The sequence below is a fragment of the Chiroxiphia lanceolata genome, chromosome 2 (genome assembly GCF_009829145.1).
Source record: "Chiroxiphia lanceolata isolate bChiLan1 chromosome 2, bChiLan1.pri, whole genome shotgun sequence".
NCBI lineage: Eukaryota > Metazoa > Chordata > Aves > Passeriformes > Pipridae > Chiroxiphia > Chiroxiphia lanceolata.
The window spans coordinates 29331378-29348594 of NC_045638.1; the positions used below are offsets into that span (position 1 = coordinate 29331378).

General features: G+C 38.8%; 1 long non-coding RNA gene across 1 annotated transcript in view; it reads right to left on the bottom strand.

The window, feature by feature from the left end:
* Positions 1-924: 924 nt before the first annotated feature.
* LOC116782041 overlaps positions 925-17217 on the bottom strand; it is a 153500-nt gene continuing 137207 nt past the window's right edge. The window contains exons 5-6 of the long non-coding RNA XR_004355101.1: positions 3508-3566; positions 925-1051 (exon numbers count right to left, since the gene is read on the bottom strand). This is a non-coding gene — a long non-coding RNA (uncharacterized LOC116782041). The remainder of the gene's footprint in view (positions 1052-3507; positions 3567-17217) is intronic.

Genomic DNA, 17217 nt, shown 5'->3' on the forward strand with positions numbered 1-17217 from the left:
GACACGACAGAATGCGAACCTTTAACTTATATAACAGAGTGGTTCCTCTCACATGAGTAAATTCAACAAGAAAGTAACAATACTAGTCCTATGGCAATACTTGACAAGATCAAGGACATTATTATTTAGATCTCTCTGTAGTACTGTTCCACGTATAGATTCAAAACTAGAAGAACACCAATGAAGCTCCCTCTCTAACATTGTCATCATATAGTACCTAAGAATATACTGACATCCCTTTTAATTTTTTTCCTTTATTTCTTTTAAATAACCCTTCTTTGTAGAATAACAGCATATCTCTTATATACCTATTTACTCATGGTCCTAAAACTAGGAGCTGATACAGTGTCACAGATGATACAGCAGCGAAACTCTTCACACTTCTCTTTGTTTTTTGCTTGCTTCATCTCTTCATGTTCACTGTTAATAGGTTGCTCTGTATAAAAAAAAATAAATACAGTAATTGGTTTGCCATAGGTGTGTTTACTTTGTATTGTCACAAATAAAAAGGAAAAATAGCACTTCATCTTTGTTTTGGCTTAATGAGATGAGATCAGGAAAGTATTTTCATAATTGAAAACAAAGATTCTTTTAAATAAGGTCTTCTGTTAGGGAAGTGAGAACAATAAAAAATAGACACCTTCCAGTGAACTCTTCTGTAAAATGGCAAGCTTGATAATAAACAAAATCAATTAGATCATGAGTGGACTCCTTAACTTTACATAGATTAAAATACATAAACACAAAATTCTGAATATTGACAGGATTACACAGGCTCTAATTCTAAGTTATGCCATTTCTGACTCCATACATACTAGCCAGCACATCCTGCTACTGCCACTAATGAGAAAGGTCCCAGGAAATTACGAGAGACAAAAAGTTGTTCTTCATATTGTCTATGAATACACATTACTTTGCCATTTCGTGAAGGAGTAAATATTCAGCTATTGCTGAGAAGGTGGTCTGTTGCATCATCAAAAATTAGCTGATGTTTCACTTGGTGACTGGAGTTCATTAAAGATGACATCCACATCTTATTGTCAATCCTTTTCTGCAAAATAATTATTGTTAACGATTTGATATAAAGGTCAGAGAAGAAGAATGCTATGTCTTCTGCCAAAGCCTGGTCATTCAGTCAACACAGAGAGTCAGTACAGTATTTTCCATGAGGAATTAAAAAGACAGAAAAATAAGCAACAACCAAACAAGAAAATGGCACTCACAGATCAAGCTAACAGAGCAGTGCTGCTGGAGGACAGCATTCCTGCCTGACTTCCAGTACATGGAGAATTGATCTTACTTTATTAGTCAAGCAGAAACCGTCTGCCTTTCCAGTGCAACCAGCAGTCCAAGAAACATATCACTGGTACCATCAGTTATGGTAAAAGCATTAACAACTACTCTTTCCAACCATGGAACCCTATTTATCAGGTGGTCACCTGTAGCAGCAAATCCCTTAGGTTGACCACATGCAACACAACTAATTTCTTTCTAAATTTTCCTCTAAACTTACTTTCTCATACCATTTAATGTCACTGACTGCCCTCTTGTTCATAATAATGTGACAGGAAAAAAAGGTCATGACTCATGGTTTAATTAATCACACCTAATTAATCACACCTTTAGGAGCCTCAAGTAGGTACAATGCTGAGAAACAGACTTCCTTGCTGTGCCTTTTACATGTAATATTGACAGAGAAAAGGGAAAGTGCTCCTGTCCCTCTGGGGTGTAACTCTCAGCCATTGCTTTGTTGGAGAATCACTGCAGGATTGAACAGAGGAAAAGTTTTTGGGAAGCAATGACGTCACATGACTGCACCTTTCTAGAGCATTCCTGCCCTTTCTATAGAAAGGCTTGAAAAACATGCAGAAGTCATTCATCCATAGGTGCACAAAACCAGCTGTTTGAATATCATCTGTATTAACATTAATCTGGCTAAAATGCATAAACAAAAACATGCCTTGGCTTGTGGAGTGAGCTCCTCCTAGGTAACTGGGTCCTGTACCTGCACAGCAGGAAAAAAAGAAATTATGGTGTGTCTCTTGTTTTTTCCCAGACTAATAAACCTTACATTGTTTCCTAAAATATTGCATGCCCCCAACAGAGAGGGAGCACTCTGATTCAGAGCATTGTGTCTAAGGGGTGCCACTGCAAGGTGGTAGTGACAAGGCTGACTGCTCTGGGGCTGGAGAGAGAACTGACCTGGAGTGTCCTCATAAGTGAAACATTGCCTAAACCATTACTAGACTGTTAGATAAAAAATTAGTTTACAACATGACTGCTGTGACTGTGATAATGCTGCAAAAGACAAGAATGGCGTTATTGATCTATTTGAATTTAATATTGTTAGTGCCAGCTTGAGGAGAGGACTCCATGCCCCAAACCAGGTAGGGACCACTTTGCTTAAAAGTGCTATGATTACAGACAGATGCTGGAGCTGGGGCATGGACCTTGTGCTTTCCATACGTTTTTCTTCTCACTCTGAGATTTCTACCTTTCCCTACACAGTGTTCAAAAGACAACAAACACCAGGGTCTGCAGTCACTTCTGCGAGCTGGTGCTTAAAAACAATGCACAGTGCATGCCTAGACCTCCAGGGAGCTGGCCATTAGGTTTGCCTTCAGTAACCCTCTCTGGGGACAAAGAGAGACTGTCACCATGGCTAGACAGGGTGCAAAGTACATGATGTAAGTTCCACTTCCCTCTGGTTTACCTATCTCTAGCAAAAAGATCTCTTGAAAGGAGGAAAGTACTCTAGACCCTACTGAACTCTAGATGTCATTGCTTTGACTTGATGAGAACGAGACATCCTGGAGTCCAGTGTTCTGGTGGCATACGAGATCTTTTCCTCCTCAGCTAGAACTGGGACTGAGTTGTGAGCTGAATTTCACACTTAATACAGTGATCCAGTAAGATAGTGACTTGATGTTTGGTGTTTATCTTCATTTGGCAGTGCAGTGGAAAATGTTTTGTACTTAACTTCACATAAATGACACAGGCACAGCTTCGTGAAAAATCCTACAGGAGCAGTAGCAACTGCATACAGCTTTAGGCTAAGGATTAGCTGCCTTTAAAAAGGCTGCCCTTGCTAAATTGAGAACTGATTGCAATACCTTCTTGGTCTCTTTTTTACCTCAATCAATAATTTTTAGGGTTCAAATAATCAGTGCAATAATTCCTCCACGGGAACAGTCATGCAGTGATGAATTACATATTCCAGTCTGCACAGTGTGAAAGAAATAAAGGCAAATTTTGAACAAAACTTGCTTTACTGAGGCAAGATTTGTTTTTCTGCGGCTGACAGGTATGTGTCTTTGCTGCTTTGCAACTTTAATACTTAATGGGAATAAGCTTTGGTAACACAACAGACATAAAGAAACCTGACAACCAATTGAAAACTCAGCGATATGTGTCCTGCGTGTGCCTTTAATCCCATCAAAATTGAATTTGACTGGACTTGCTCAAATCAGACCCATTATCAACAACACATTGTCTCAGGAGACCAACCTTTGTCCAGTTAGGGCTTCCTTCATTAATCGTCAGCATCAAGCAAGCCAAATCCAAATCTGTGGAGAAAAAGCAATTAGATATTTTAGCAGTGATAAGAACACCACAAATAATCAATTTCTATGGCATTAGAAGCTACCTGGCCGCAGAAAAAGTCTATAAAAGCTAGAATTTATTGCAGAACACCAGACGCTTACAGAGCATTGATTGTTAGTAGTATGCATAGATTGCTGGATTTAAAGAGAAATCCCTAATGGTTCTTACTTTTAATTTTTGCCTTTTAAAGGGAAAACAAGGATAAGGTGTTCATAAGGCCAAACTGCAGCAAACCAAATATTTAACGACTGCTAAACAGAATTTGTTTACCCTTCCAGAATACAGAATACTACCACACTGTTTGATGGCAATTATATGTAATCTAATGCATAAGCTTCAAAAGAGATGAAACACTAAGTACAATCACAGTATTCTATGGTTAGAAAAATATATTAATTGTACTTTCTTAAAAAAAGTATTTATTGCACCTGAGAAGCCAACAGACTAGAAATCATTTTTGCATTTGTTCCACTTGTGAATCTTTAGGCTTGAAAGCCTTCTATTCCGCCATAGCAATCTTGTACTGGACTATTTTAATCTGCATTAACCTTTGTAATTTGTATCTACTTATAAAAACAAAACAGAATGCAGTGCAAAACCTAGCAGGCAAACATTATTGTCTACAGCAGACAACAAAGTTTTGAAAACATATTTAATCTTAATATTCCCAAAAGACAATTTCTGTATGTAGATGTTATAACTGATCTTTAAATGTGAACCAAAACATATCCAAACGCAGGTTTAGGCCACAGGCTGAAAAATCAAAAGGGACTTGGGTGATTGTCTCATATGACCTCCCATATAGGTACACTAGAATCTTTCCCCAGTTGAGGATGGAAGTTGGATTAAATAATGGTCTTTCAGAAAGTTGTCTTAGGCTTCTAAAATCTCAGTTTAAAGACTCCGAGATGTAGCGAGTCCACCTCTTCCCTGGGTAAGCTCTTCCAGTGTTTAATTACCCTTACTGCTAGGAAACGGTTGTCTTATTTCAAGGTTGAATTTGTCTAACTTAGCATTCAATACTGAAAATGCAGAGTGTTTGAGAGAGAGCAAATATAAGTGGCATGATACACTTTATACTAATCCTAATCAAAAGATTATGGAATATAGAAACATGACAACTAAAGCTCTATTTTGGCAAACATTTATGCAAGGGGGTATCTGTCTGCCTAGGAAATGGTTTTCTTTCAATTTTGCAAGCTTACACATGTGTGTAAAGTTACACCAGGGTTTAAAATACAAATCAAAAAGAGCATCTGGAGTGACTTTTTCTGCAAAAAATATTAGGCATTAATTAATAAATAACAACTTCACTCTGTACTCATTCTAAGCTGCCTTGCATCTGCTTATAACTACTAGAAGAAAAAGTGAGAAAACTTCCCATTGCAGAAATCTGATTTGCTGCTGTAGGGGTACGGCTGCTAAAATCCAAACACAACCAAGAGGGGGGAGAGTCAAAAACAAAAAAAAAAAAAAAGAGGAGAGTTGTCAAGATAATTAAAACTTTGCAACAATTCAGTAGTGGTGCTGATAAAAACAGCACTGCTGGCTGAATGCAAATAAGATGGTAACGGCCCTGTTTGGATTATGGTAATTACACAGTCTGAAGTTAGCTCCAGCCACACACACATATGAGCACACACATACACACACAGCAGTGGAGTGGAACCTGACAACCATACTTGGCATGCGATCATAAAATTCCCTGGCACGCTCTCAGGATGCCATGTGGAGCTATTTGTACAGTTAGGTACGGAACTCTGCAGCGCAGGAAATACCGCGGAAGCACGGCTGACCCGCCTGGCCTTCAGCAAGAGCCTGCCCCCCCCGCTTATTGCTGGGCCCAGATTCAAAAGTGATCTCTGGAGAAGGCAAATCAATCGAACACATGTTTGGTCTAAAAATGTCATTTTGGAATATGTTAAGATATTTCCTTACATTAGACCATTTTGTTTGCCCCAAAGATTTGTCAAGTGCAATGAATGCATACACATCACAACGCATGCCAGTGCCAGAACAAAATAATTTCAGTGTGTCCTTTAGTACTCCGATAAAATGCAGGCAGTCGGTGTTGAAACGAGATGCCCTATGAAAGTCTTGTATGCTCTTGCATTCTGCATTTCTTCAGGAACTTGTTTCTTTAAAATTTGGGATCCATCCAAACGAGCAGATTTTGTGTAAGAATGAGGAAGAGGACCAGCTCAACCTCTCCTCTTGCCTCCTAGACGGAGGACTTGAGGCAGGCTAATTTATTGTGATGAAAAACCGTTAGAGAAATTACAGTTTCCAGCTCTGATTCCTAAATAATAAGCGTTTATGAGGACAATATCAATACAAATAACCCTATTAATCCATTTATTCAACTTTGAACCAATTCTGATATATGACAAAGATATGTTCTTCAATAGTTTTCACAAGTTAATATTAAATAATATTGGCACACGCATCATTTTTATTACTAAGTTCTTTGATTTGTTCAGACTCCTCACAGTCTCTGCAACTGTGTGTTTTATGACCTACCCTCACAGGAGAAACTCCCATTAGCACCAGAACACAGCACAGGAGATGTGAACTTTGCAGTCAGCCTTCCCATCCTCACTCTGTTTTCGGTTAGTGCTGAAAAGGCTGTTTCGAGCAGATCAGATAGTCACAGTCCCAATCTCCGCATCTGAAAGCGCACCCATACTGTGAAGGGCAAGCTCCCTGCCTGGCATGTTCAAAGTCTGCAGAGACTATATCAAATCCAGATTTATACATGACTGCAGATGTCAAGATGCAGTCCTCTGACCAATAGACTCCTGAGGGAAGGCACCCACACCTCCCCCTTCTCTCCTCTTCTCACCACCTTCACCCCCACACCCCTTTTTCTCTTTCTCTGCATCGACCTGTTATAGTTGCTGTAACACACACACCACACACACACACAACGTGTATCAGCCTTGAAAGGTTGCAAGTTGCTTGGGCTGATGTACTTCAGCTGAGACCAAATTAGGTCGGTTTGATTTGCTGGGGATCCTTTGCGTGTGTGTCTTTTCTCTTTTTCCAAAAAATACTGCCTTAAAAAGAGTACTGCATCAGTCAATAGGTCAAAAATCACATTATGTTTCTTCTGAAATTATCTCAGGGATGTTTGTACAATGTTTTCTCTGAGATTTCTATCTTTATTAAAACAAACAAGAAGGGGGAAAAAAAGAGAACATTGAAAACTACCAACCTCTCAACTCTCACTAATCACCCTGGAAGTATTTAAACCAAGACTTGTGATTGTACAACAGAGGAGAATAATTGTTTGCAAATACTTTAATTTCAGCTTAGAGATTCAGTTTGATGGTGTTATGAAAAGGGCGGTCCAGTACAAATTACACATGATCTTAACATCACCTTTTCCACTTTTCTGTATTTTGCACATATTTAATCACCTGTGATTGTTTTGACAAGATGCAAAAGTTGGGCTGTGATCCTAAAGCAATCAAGAACATTAAGCAGTTCAGAAATGGGCACAGCATTACTTGCCATAAAATAACATTTATGAAGGATATAATAATGCATTATAAAGGGAAAAAATCTATAAAAGATTGCTAGATGTAAAAGGAAGTCTGATGAAAAAGCACATTTATTAGTTCATATTAGACCAAAAGAACACTTTATAACTATATAGCGTTGCTATTGTGATAAATGCAGTATTTGTACCAAAAGCTCAATTCTTCTCACTACTAAGAGATAGGGATTATACGTCTTAAAACTGAGGCATAATGATAAGAACTTAAAAGACAACTTGGCGAGCCATAATATCTTGAATTTTATATTTATATAGATTTCCAGAATGAATAGTAAGTTTCTGGACTCTTTAGTGTTTTGTACTGTGTGGATATTTTGTTTAGTTTTTTTATTAGTGGGGACAAGTAATTTTATTTGATAGCTTGTTGTATTTAAAGGACAGTGTAAAACTCTCATTGCAAACAGTTGTTTACAGTGCGCTTTTCAGCACAAAGCTGTTTTAAAGCTCAATTGTGCATTTTGCAGATAAAGTGGGGAAAACTAACTGAAGGCTGTATTGTAAGCAGTGGTTGCCGTGGAAACCCCAGTTTCAAGAGCTGGTTCTCCATTACCACTTAATTTATGCTTCCTAATTGCATTCCACTAAATCGGTAGCGACAATATCTGCAGAGCAAAACTGCATGCCCGTCTAGCGCAAACCTCTTTGAAACAGGCTTTTTGAAAGCCAGGAGCTATAAAAAACTCAGCATGACGTGGAGCATATGAGAAACCTGTAGTTCAAATGTACTGCTGGCTTGCTTTCTCATCCTTAGTAACTTCAGTGCGTTCCACACCAACTATAGTTCAGTCTACCTTAAGATCATAAGCTCTGCCAGGTGGAAACTCATCTGTCCACCAACCATCGGTGCAAAATAATTTAATTGTACTTCCCACCCAGTATCATGTCCATCTTATTTACTACACACCAGCAGGTAGCCGGTGCAGAGCCTTACTTTCCTTGAACTGCCCTGCTCCATAATATGAGGAGAACAATACTTTCTCAGTTTAAATCATTTGCCACTGTTCAGCTGGTGCAGCAAGCCAGACCGCCCATATGTGACCTGAAGAGAGCCTTGTCAGAACCACTAGACATAAAAGCATTCCAATTATCGACCATACTGCTTTACTAGAGGAGCAACTAATATGATAGTGTAAGTGAGTCTGCCACGAGAAGCTCTTCGTCACTGTCTAAGTTAACACTTGAGTTAAACTCTTGTAAATCAGTCACATTATGCCGTCGGTGGAGAAATAAACACAGACCTATTACTCTTAGAATTCCAGAGGGCTCTCCCTGCCATCCAAGTTATGCAGGATGCCCTATTAATCTGAATTTTGTCATGTTTATTATTTTGCAATTACTAATGTGGGTAACGTTGAAAAGATTTAAGTTGTCTATGATTAGATTCTGAAATGGATGTACATGCTCAGCAAAGTCTTCTGCGAGGTAAAAGGAGAGAGAGGAAGAGAGACAAAAACAGGAGACAGGTTACATGTAACTTCTGACTGAAAAAAGCCAGCAGACCACCAATTTAATTAAATCCTATAACTCTCTAAAAAAAAAACAAAAAAGGAAAAAAGCTCAGAGCATTTAAAAGCAAAGTACTCCAGTGTCTTTAAGTACAGGACCTCCCACAAGCTCCCAGCGAATTGCAGTAACCACTTATGTGGTTGTGTTTGAGCCCTCTAATATGTATCAAATGAATGCTGAAACTGAAAATAATAAGTAGACAACTGATCTTGTGATGCTTCCTTCCTTTTGCAGTATTATTAAATGCTGGTAAAATACCTTTCAGTCATACATTTTTAGTTTTTCTCTTTCTGCAGGATTTTGTCAAGTTCTTGTCTCTGTCAAGTTTTCTGTCCTCTGCTCTACCTCAGCTACTTTGAACCAAATGAACACACCTTTGTTTTTTAAATTGGAGTTTTAGATGTGAGGAGAGTGGAGAGATGAAGGTTTTAACACTGGGTTGAGATTTATTTTCAGTGATGCAATTCTGCCTGTTCAATGGAGTCCTCTCAGGTGAGAGGAGAACAAAATGGGGCCAGGGACTAGAAGACTGGCTGTTGAGTTTGTTTGGTCCCAGGTTGCTTCTGCCAGGTGGACATTGCTCAAGATTTCTAGCTTTCTCCTCTTTAGATATAAGAGACATATCTGGAATCAAGGCAGATTCTCAAATCCAAAATGTGTACAGTTCTTTCTAAAAATGCTGATCTGAGACAGTCTCAGTGTGTCCCAGGTCAAAAGCAGCAGCTACAAAGAGATTTAGGCTAAATATTTTTTTTAGGCTATCATCTTTCTCCAGTAAAGTAGAGAAAAAAAACTTTCTGTCATTTTTCTTCTCTATGAGTTTTTGCAGAGATCTTCTGGGAAGGTAGGGAGAAAATGCTGGAATTAAGAGTGGGGGGGAAGAGCGAGAAATGGGCTCCACTGCTCTAAAACTGTGCAGAAAAACTGCTTGGAAGATAATGTGGTTTGAAACTGTATAATCTTTATATTTCACTTTGCTTTTCAGAAGGCCCATAAAAAGGGCAGTGGCAGAAACCAAGGGAAGGTCAGTAAACTCTATTGTAAGCTGAGGAAAGCCAGAAAGGACACTTTTCCACTCTGCCTATCTTCTAGTCCCTATGTGGAAAAGTGTGGCCTTGGAAAGGGTGTATGGGAACTCAAGGGAGGAAACCCTTCACCCCTTGTCTTGGATGAAATGAATCAGGACAGAACTTGATCAGCAGTCTCTTAAAGTGGTAACTGATTTAAAAAATAAAAAGGAAAAAAGAAAACAAAAGAAAATTGCCTGTCAGAGACATGTTACATTGGATACATTGGATAAAAAATTCTGTTTTTCAGTTTATATAATTCATGTCCTAGAGAACAACAAAGAAAAATTAAAAAGCTCTCAAGAGACAATGGGATCTATTCTGTCCTCAAATGGATGGCTTAGTTACAAGTGGGCTCTGAGCCAACTTCTGTGCTCAGCTACACGTGTGCAATTTCCTTTGACTTAGAGCATATATTTTTGTGGTCAGGAATCTGGACTTTTCTGTATTGGAATTCCTGTATTTATTTTCATTATTTGTATGTTATTATAAGGATCATGACCTCTTTTTTGAGCTTTGGAAAAACAAGGCTCTCCGTTCTGGTCAATGGTGAGATTACAGCCCAGTAGAACCAGCAGCATGTAAGGGATGGGAGCAGTCTAACCATCAGTCCTCTACATGGTTGTATCTTTTTCAATTATAAATAAGTCTATGCAAATTTTGGTCACCTAGAGAATAAGTTACTTTCTTAAAATGGATAATTTCAGATGCCTGATGAATTCTCTGTCTGTCTTTCCCATCCCTCCCTGCACCCAGCACAACACTGCTTCCAACCCCAAGTTTGCTGAACTGTAGTCTTCATCCTTAAAGCTGGTTTACCCTGGGAAGGTGCTTGGTCTTGTTTTGAGCACCTGTTAACAGAGTTTACACACCACTGCAGCCAACTTCTGTTCTCAGCTACACATGTGGCTTCCTTTGGCTTAGAGTATATATTTTTCTGGGCAGAGACAGTTCTTTTGGGGTATGGCTCTACACAGGCATGGAAGCCTGCCTATCTGTCTCACCTTTGCCTGGGGCTTGTAAAGAAGATGGCAGAGGACACAGAGTGGAGGAATTTGAAGGAGCAGAAGGTAATGGCTTCAATTGCTCTATTCGGGGACCATATCCAGCATCTCACATGACAACGGAAGAAGCGTCAGGACATTGGTAGGTGGGAATTACACAAATGAGATCTTCCTCTGAATGCATCTTTGTATACAGAGCTTCACTGTTTAGAGATCAACATGGTGAAAGCAAGAAATCAGACGGACTTAAAGATTCATGTCTCTGTGATGGAGGTGGAAGAGTAGGGATAAGATAGAGGATTTTAAGCCCTCAGAAAAGAACCAAACCAGTGTGTTCAGTCTCTTCTGTGTCCTGAATGCCTGTTTGAATGCTGGCAAGTGCAGCTGGGGTTCTGCAGGTTTGAGAGGGAAGGGAATGACTGCTCTCTATCCCTTGCCACCCCTGGTGCCTTTCCCGGTGGAAGTCAGAGTGGGAATTAACACACATGGAACTGGTGTTGTTCCAACTCTCCAAGAGGAAAACAACATTTTTTCAAGCTATATGATTCTTGTTTGTGGCTACGTGACACGTTATTTAATGACTGTGGAATACTGCATTGTTCTGATTTTGAAGATGCATACATCTTTGGAGGACCACTCTCATTTTTCTAAATGCTTTTTAAATGCAACATTTACAAACACCTTCATTTTCTTGTTGCTGGACTTGCTCATTGACATTTTAAGCTAAACAGCATGGCTTATAGCTTTGTACAAGCAATTGTATACAATTCATACATTTTCTGGAATTAGAAAGCCTTGGAAACATGATGACAATTTTCAGAACTACAGGTTTATTCTTGAAACTAGGAGATCGGTGAGGTCTATTCTTCATTTTTACAGATTTTTCCAAGTGATCCAAAAAGAGTTGCTCAGGGCATCACATTTTCTTGGCTGCAAAATAACAGAAACAACACAGGTGGATATTTAGATGTTTAATTCCCACATGTGTTCAATGTGCTTTGTGGTCTTTAGATGGAAGGGTATTACTGGAGTGTAAGATATTAATTACTGTTATCAGCATCTAAGACATCTCTTGCTGAAGATTTAAATCGGCTTCCCCTGGAAACATAGGAAATAGGATTTAAAAGGACCTCCTGCATCAAGTTCAAACCCCAGCTTTTATTGTCAACCACACACCACATAATTGGTTTCATGAAGTACTCAAGTTTCATGCTTTAACCAGTGAAGTTTCTTGCTTCCTCTGCTCCTGTTGGAGGGCTGCTACAGGATATCATTCCAGTGCTTCCTTCTCATTTCCCATTGGAGTTTATTCACAGCCATTTTATAACTATTTGTTTTTATGTAAACATCATCCTTTAAATAGTTCTTCTCCCTCCTTGTATATTTATAGACAACAGTTATGTTCTCTCTCAGACTTCGTTTTGTTTGTGTAAACAAGCAAAGTACTTTTAGTCTCCCATACACCTTGGTGCTTGTCCAATTTGAATAAATCTTATTGCACATGGGTATTATAAAATGGGTGACCCAAGCTGTACACTGTCTGATTGTATTCTCTCAGAGCAATGGCATTCAGTGAAAACCAGAAAAAAACCCCACCATTTCCAGATAACTCTCCCACGTCACACTTTTATTTAGTATAGGCACAACTTATCTAAGACTCACACTCAACTTTTATTAGTAAGGAAAATAATCCAAATTGTTTAAATACTCAACTTGTACCTCTTCTTTAGCCAGCTTCTGAAGCAATGCTATCCACTCAGACTGGGTTCCTAAAACCACTGCTTCATTATTTGTTTTCTGAAGCATACCATCTTGAGGCTATACTCCAGGATCTAACCTCATCTCATCCCATTCCTTTCCTTCCCTTCCTTTTTCTCTGCTTATTATATTATTGGTATTTTTTCCCATTTGTATAATCAGAAAATTTCAGTTGAACATATTCCCTTTCTGAAATGTGGTTATTAATGAAAATAGGGCCCTACAAAATGATCAGTACTAAGAGCATTATGTGTAGGATTAGACCACTGATCTCTGTCCATCCCAACAGATCTGTTTTCAGCACAACCCACTGTTACCTCTTCTCCAGTCAGTTCCTCACAGTTCTTCCAACTGATCTCTGCTTTCTCTAGTTTAAATAATACCCCTCCCCCTGCAATGCCCTGTAATATGATTTACAGATACTAAGAGGAGTAGGGTCTATTGTATTTCCTTTCTTTAGAAAAACTTCATTATTTATGAAAGAAAGTTATGAGACCAGTATGATATGATCTATTTTTGGAAAAACCTGACATGTTTTAACACATCTCGTTTCCTTCAAAATTAATTTTAAAACCTGGCATGCAACGAGACCACATTATGAATCTAAATAAATGCTCCAACAGTCATGTACTTGGTACAGTAACGGGTTAATTGCTGCAGTGCAGGAGGCTGATAGGGAGCCACAAGAAGGTGCATGCCTTAATGAGGAGCTCGTAAGGAGCCCTGGGGCATGGAATAGGGGCTAATATAAAGGAGAACACAGCAGGAATAGAAAGCTGAGCAACCTAAAAAAAGATACACTTGCTCTTTACTTGTTTAGGCTGCAATTACTGTCTTGCATGATCACCGACAAAACTTGGAAACACTAAAGTCACTCAATGAGATGGATGTGTGCATGGAATATTTCTGTCCCAGACTAAGTTTTCTGTGTTTTAAGGATTCACTGGCACTCCCTATTATGTTTTCTCAAAACAACGAGCTACCAGTTAAACTGAAAACTGGAGCACTGCTTTGGTGGGTGGACATACTATTCTTACAGTCAGTGCTTTTGATTTCTGGGGAGGGACACTGTTTCCAGGCTACATTTTATTTGAAAGAGCAATTTTTGAAAGACATCAAGTTCGCTTGGTCTAAAGGACAGTCCACCAAATATTGGAAAGGAGTGACTCTAACACATGGATCAGAATAGCTCTGCTGCAAATGCAATGACACTGATCCACTTTGTGATGCTTTGTTCCGGCTTCCAGGTAAAACTACACCCAGTTGCAATTTCAGATGGGCCAGTAACATACAGAATACTAACTTTGCCTCAGTATTTTGGACAAAATTAGTTCTTTCTTTCTTGGGGGCTGGCTGGCCAGGGCGATGGAAGATATGAGGATCAAAACCAAAGAAAATTTGTTCAAATCTCATCAAATGTTTAGCTTGATATCCAGAATGGTCAGTCAATCATTTGATAACTCTCCACTTCATGCATTAATTAAATACCTCTGAGTCATATTTCTTCAGTAATCTTTTTTTAAAGTAGATAGTTTTTTTTTACACACGGTGCACAAGTAGTGGGCTTTATAATATGTACTTTCTCTAACTGTAGCAGCACATGGTATCCGGTCTTCACAAATTTCTAATTGCTGGATGTTCCTTTCTAGGATTAATTAATTGTAGTATTAGATCAATATTACTGTAAATGGAACTGGGAACAAAGTCAGACTAACTGCATAGTGGTAATCATCTCGGTAAACACTGGAGGTAGTTTCCAAGTCAATAATAAGATCCTCAAAAGCATGTTTCTATAAAACACAAGTAAATATATAGTCTTTAATAAAACATCTTCAGAGCCCCAGAAAAACATTAAACTGGAACAAAGGAAAGGAGAATTTGCCTAAACATCAGCTCAAACCTTTTTCTTTACCATTCTTTTAGGCTCATTCTATTCTAATGGATTTTTTTTTCCCCCATTATACCTTTCCTCTTGATCCCTCAGCCTTCTTCATCTTCCTTGCTCTCTTTACAGTAGAAATTGCTATACAGGATCAGACAATAAGTCTTTTGAGTTTAATATTCAATCTCTCTGAAAAAACTAGTGTATCTGGCTCTCCTTGTCTTTAACAGAGATTGACCTAAAGCCTGAATCTTGTGATTAGTATCCCTCTTACAAAATGGATAACTGTAAGTATTTCGTATACTTATAAGATTTGTATAAATATCTTATAGAGTACATGGCCTTGGTGAACAAGGGCAATTATTACCACAAACTAATTATGTACTGTGACTAGGAAGGGGAAATATTTTCTTTTCATGAATTTCCAAAGACCAGCTTTTACTTTCAGGCAGTATTTCTTTACCCTCATGTAGTGATAGGACAGCAAGAATGAAAATTCCTTATTGACCCCTACTATTATTTTGGAATTTTTTATCATGTTAGCTCTGATTTTGTTTATTTCCTTTATTTTTGAAGTCTACTTCTGTCTGTTGCTAACATTTTTATTGCTGTGTAGCCTTAGTTTCACAGGGTTTGTGCACCAAGTACTACATAAGCATTTAAGAAAGCAACATCTGCTCTGAGCAAGATGAGACACCAAGGGATGAGTGGGCAAGAAGTAATGCACTCATTAAGGAACTGCTGTGCTGGAAACATGGCATGCACATGTGGATGTGTGCCTTAAAGTGGGATGTCCTCCCAGAGAAGCTGCACCAGTTTTACATCACCTCTGACGATATCCCTCAGCACAGACACATCGGCATGCAGTGCTGCTGTGCTCCCTGTCCTGCAGTTCGAGCTGAGTAGCCTGTGGGTGGCAGGGAGCAATGGGGAGTTGGCAGAGCTGCAAGGTCAGTAGGGAATCTCTCATAGCCCAGGGGCACGTTGCCACACAAGCCCCAGGGACAGTGATCCCAGTGCAATCTGCTCTCTTACTTGGGAAAACAGTTCCTCAGAAGGAGGAGGGAGAGCTGCCACAGGCAAACTCCTGGGGGAGGAAGAAGCAGGAGGAGTGTACTGTGTGGTTCATTCACTGTATGGGGAGTGTGGGAGAGGGGAATCGTAGTAAATGCAAACAGATGGGCAAGTTCACAGGAGAAGAGGCTGAAGAATGGGAAAAAAAAAGACTGTCTTTGGGAGGTTGGTGGGGACAAAGGCTGGGAAGCTCCAAGAAGGTGAAGCATCCTTCCTCTTCAGATGAAAGACTTGTCTCTAATACAAAAAATCCAGGAAGGATAGGTCTGCCATCAGCCCCTTCAAGGTGTCGTGTACTAATGAGGTAGAAAGAAAGACATGCTTGATTTTCCACTAAGGTGATAGTAGGCAAATTAATGTTTTTAGAGTGGTTTAGGCATATCTGATCTCCCTGTTTTGATGGTATTTTCTCATCATATTCATCCCAAGCTCAACCACATTGTGCCTCATCCTTAAGAAAGAAAATAGCACTTGGTTACAAGCAGTAGAGAATTGTGCAAATGCTGTAGCTCCCATAACCATGAGCTACATGCCAAAAAACTTTAGGAAATTCCAAGTAAACAATCTACATAAAATTGTGGAAACAGTATCTCTGACTGTTATTGAAGGGAGAATCAGTTCCCACAGAAACATTTACAGTACGAAGTGCTACAACACAAATCTTATAAAATTATTCTTAAAATTTAATTTGACTAGGGCAGGTCTGTCTATTAGCTTCTGAAAAAGTGATTAAATTGGTACTAATCCATTTTCTTGCTATGTTGTTTGTTATCTGTTTATGGACAATTATTTTGCCATAGAAGTATCTTCTATTGATTTTTCTTAAATTATTTCTTTGCTATAAACTGTTATCTATGCTGCGTAATAGGCCAAAAGAGGGACTTGAACATATGACAACAGTAAAATAAAAGCATGCACCATTAGTTTGGATCACTGTGAAATGTAGAAAAGTTTCTGCAAATTCACCTGAAAGAAAACTTATTCCTGCTCATGTGTGGTTGCTATAGAGCAGGTACTACTGATCCAGAGCAGATCTTCAAGTGATCGAATCATCTGTTCTTCAAAACTGCAAGTCTACAACAAGCTGATTGCTCTCTTGTAGGCTAAAGATGGATAAAGTTGGATATGCCGTTAGGGGTAATGTTCAAACGAGGAAGTAATGTGCATATATTGCTTGAAATCCCATCCCATCAAAAAACTGCTGAGACCTCTAATTCTCATGATGATACCTTTGGGAGCTGTAGGCATCTTGAAAACAATGCTGCATGTCACAGTGAGTCTCTAACAGCATGTGAATCAAAGCACTGTATTGCAAGAGTAACAGAAGTAATTCATGTAGTTTCCATTTCCATTTAACAAACAGTTTTTTACCCAGATACAATTGTTGCTGGGAAGATTCCATAACCCTAAATTTGGGATGATACAGTAATTTTAGAGATGCATTTTAAACGTCAACTAAGGTAACTCACCGTAATGCTGAGACATAAATATATCTGCATGGAAATCACAGGAAATAGGGAATTAATCTTAATTGGCACTGTATTTAAAAACAAAAACCCAAAAATTATAAAACTTTATACAAATATAGATACTTTCATGCAGGATGCAGAAGATTAATCAAGTTCCTTATGATGAAAATTTTCTTTTTATTATCATTGTTTTCTATTATTTACATTGTGAAATGACTTCAGGCCCTGAACTAGAAGCCAGGTTCTGTTATAATGGATATTGAGCATGTAATGAAAAGACAGCCTTCCTGCCCAA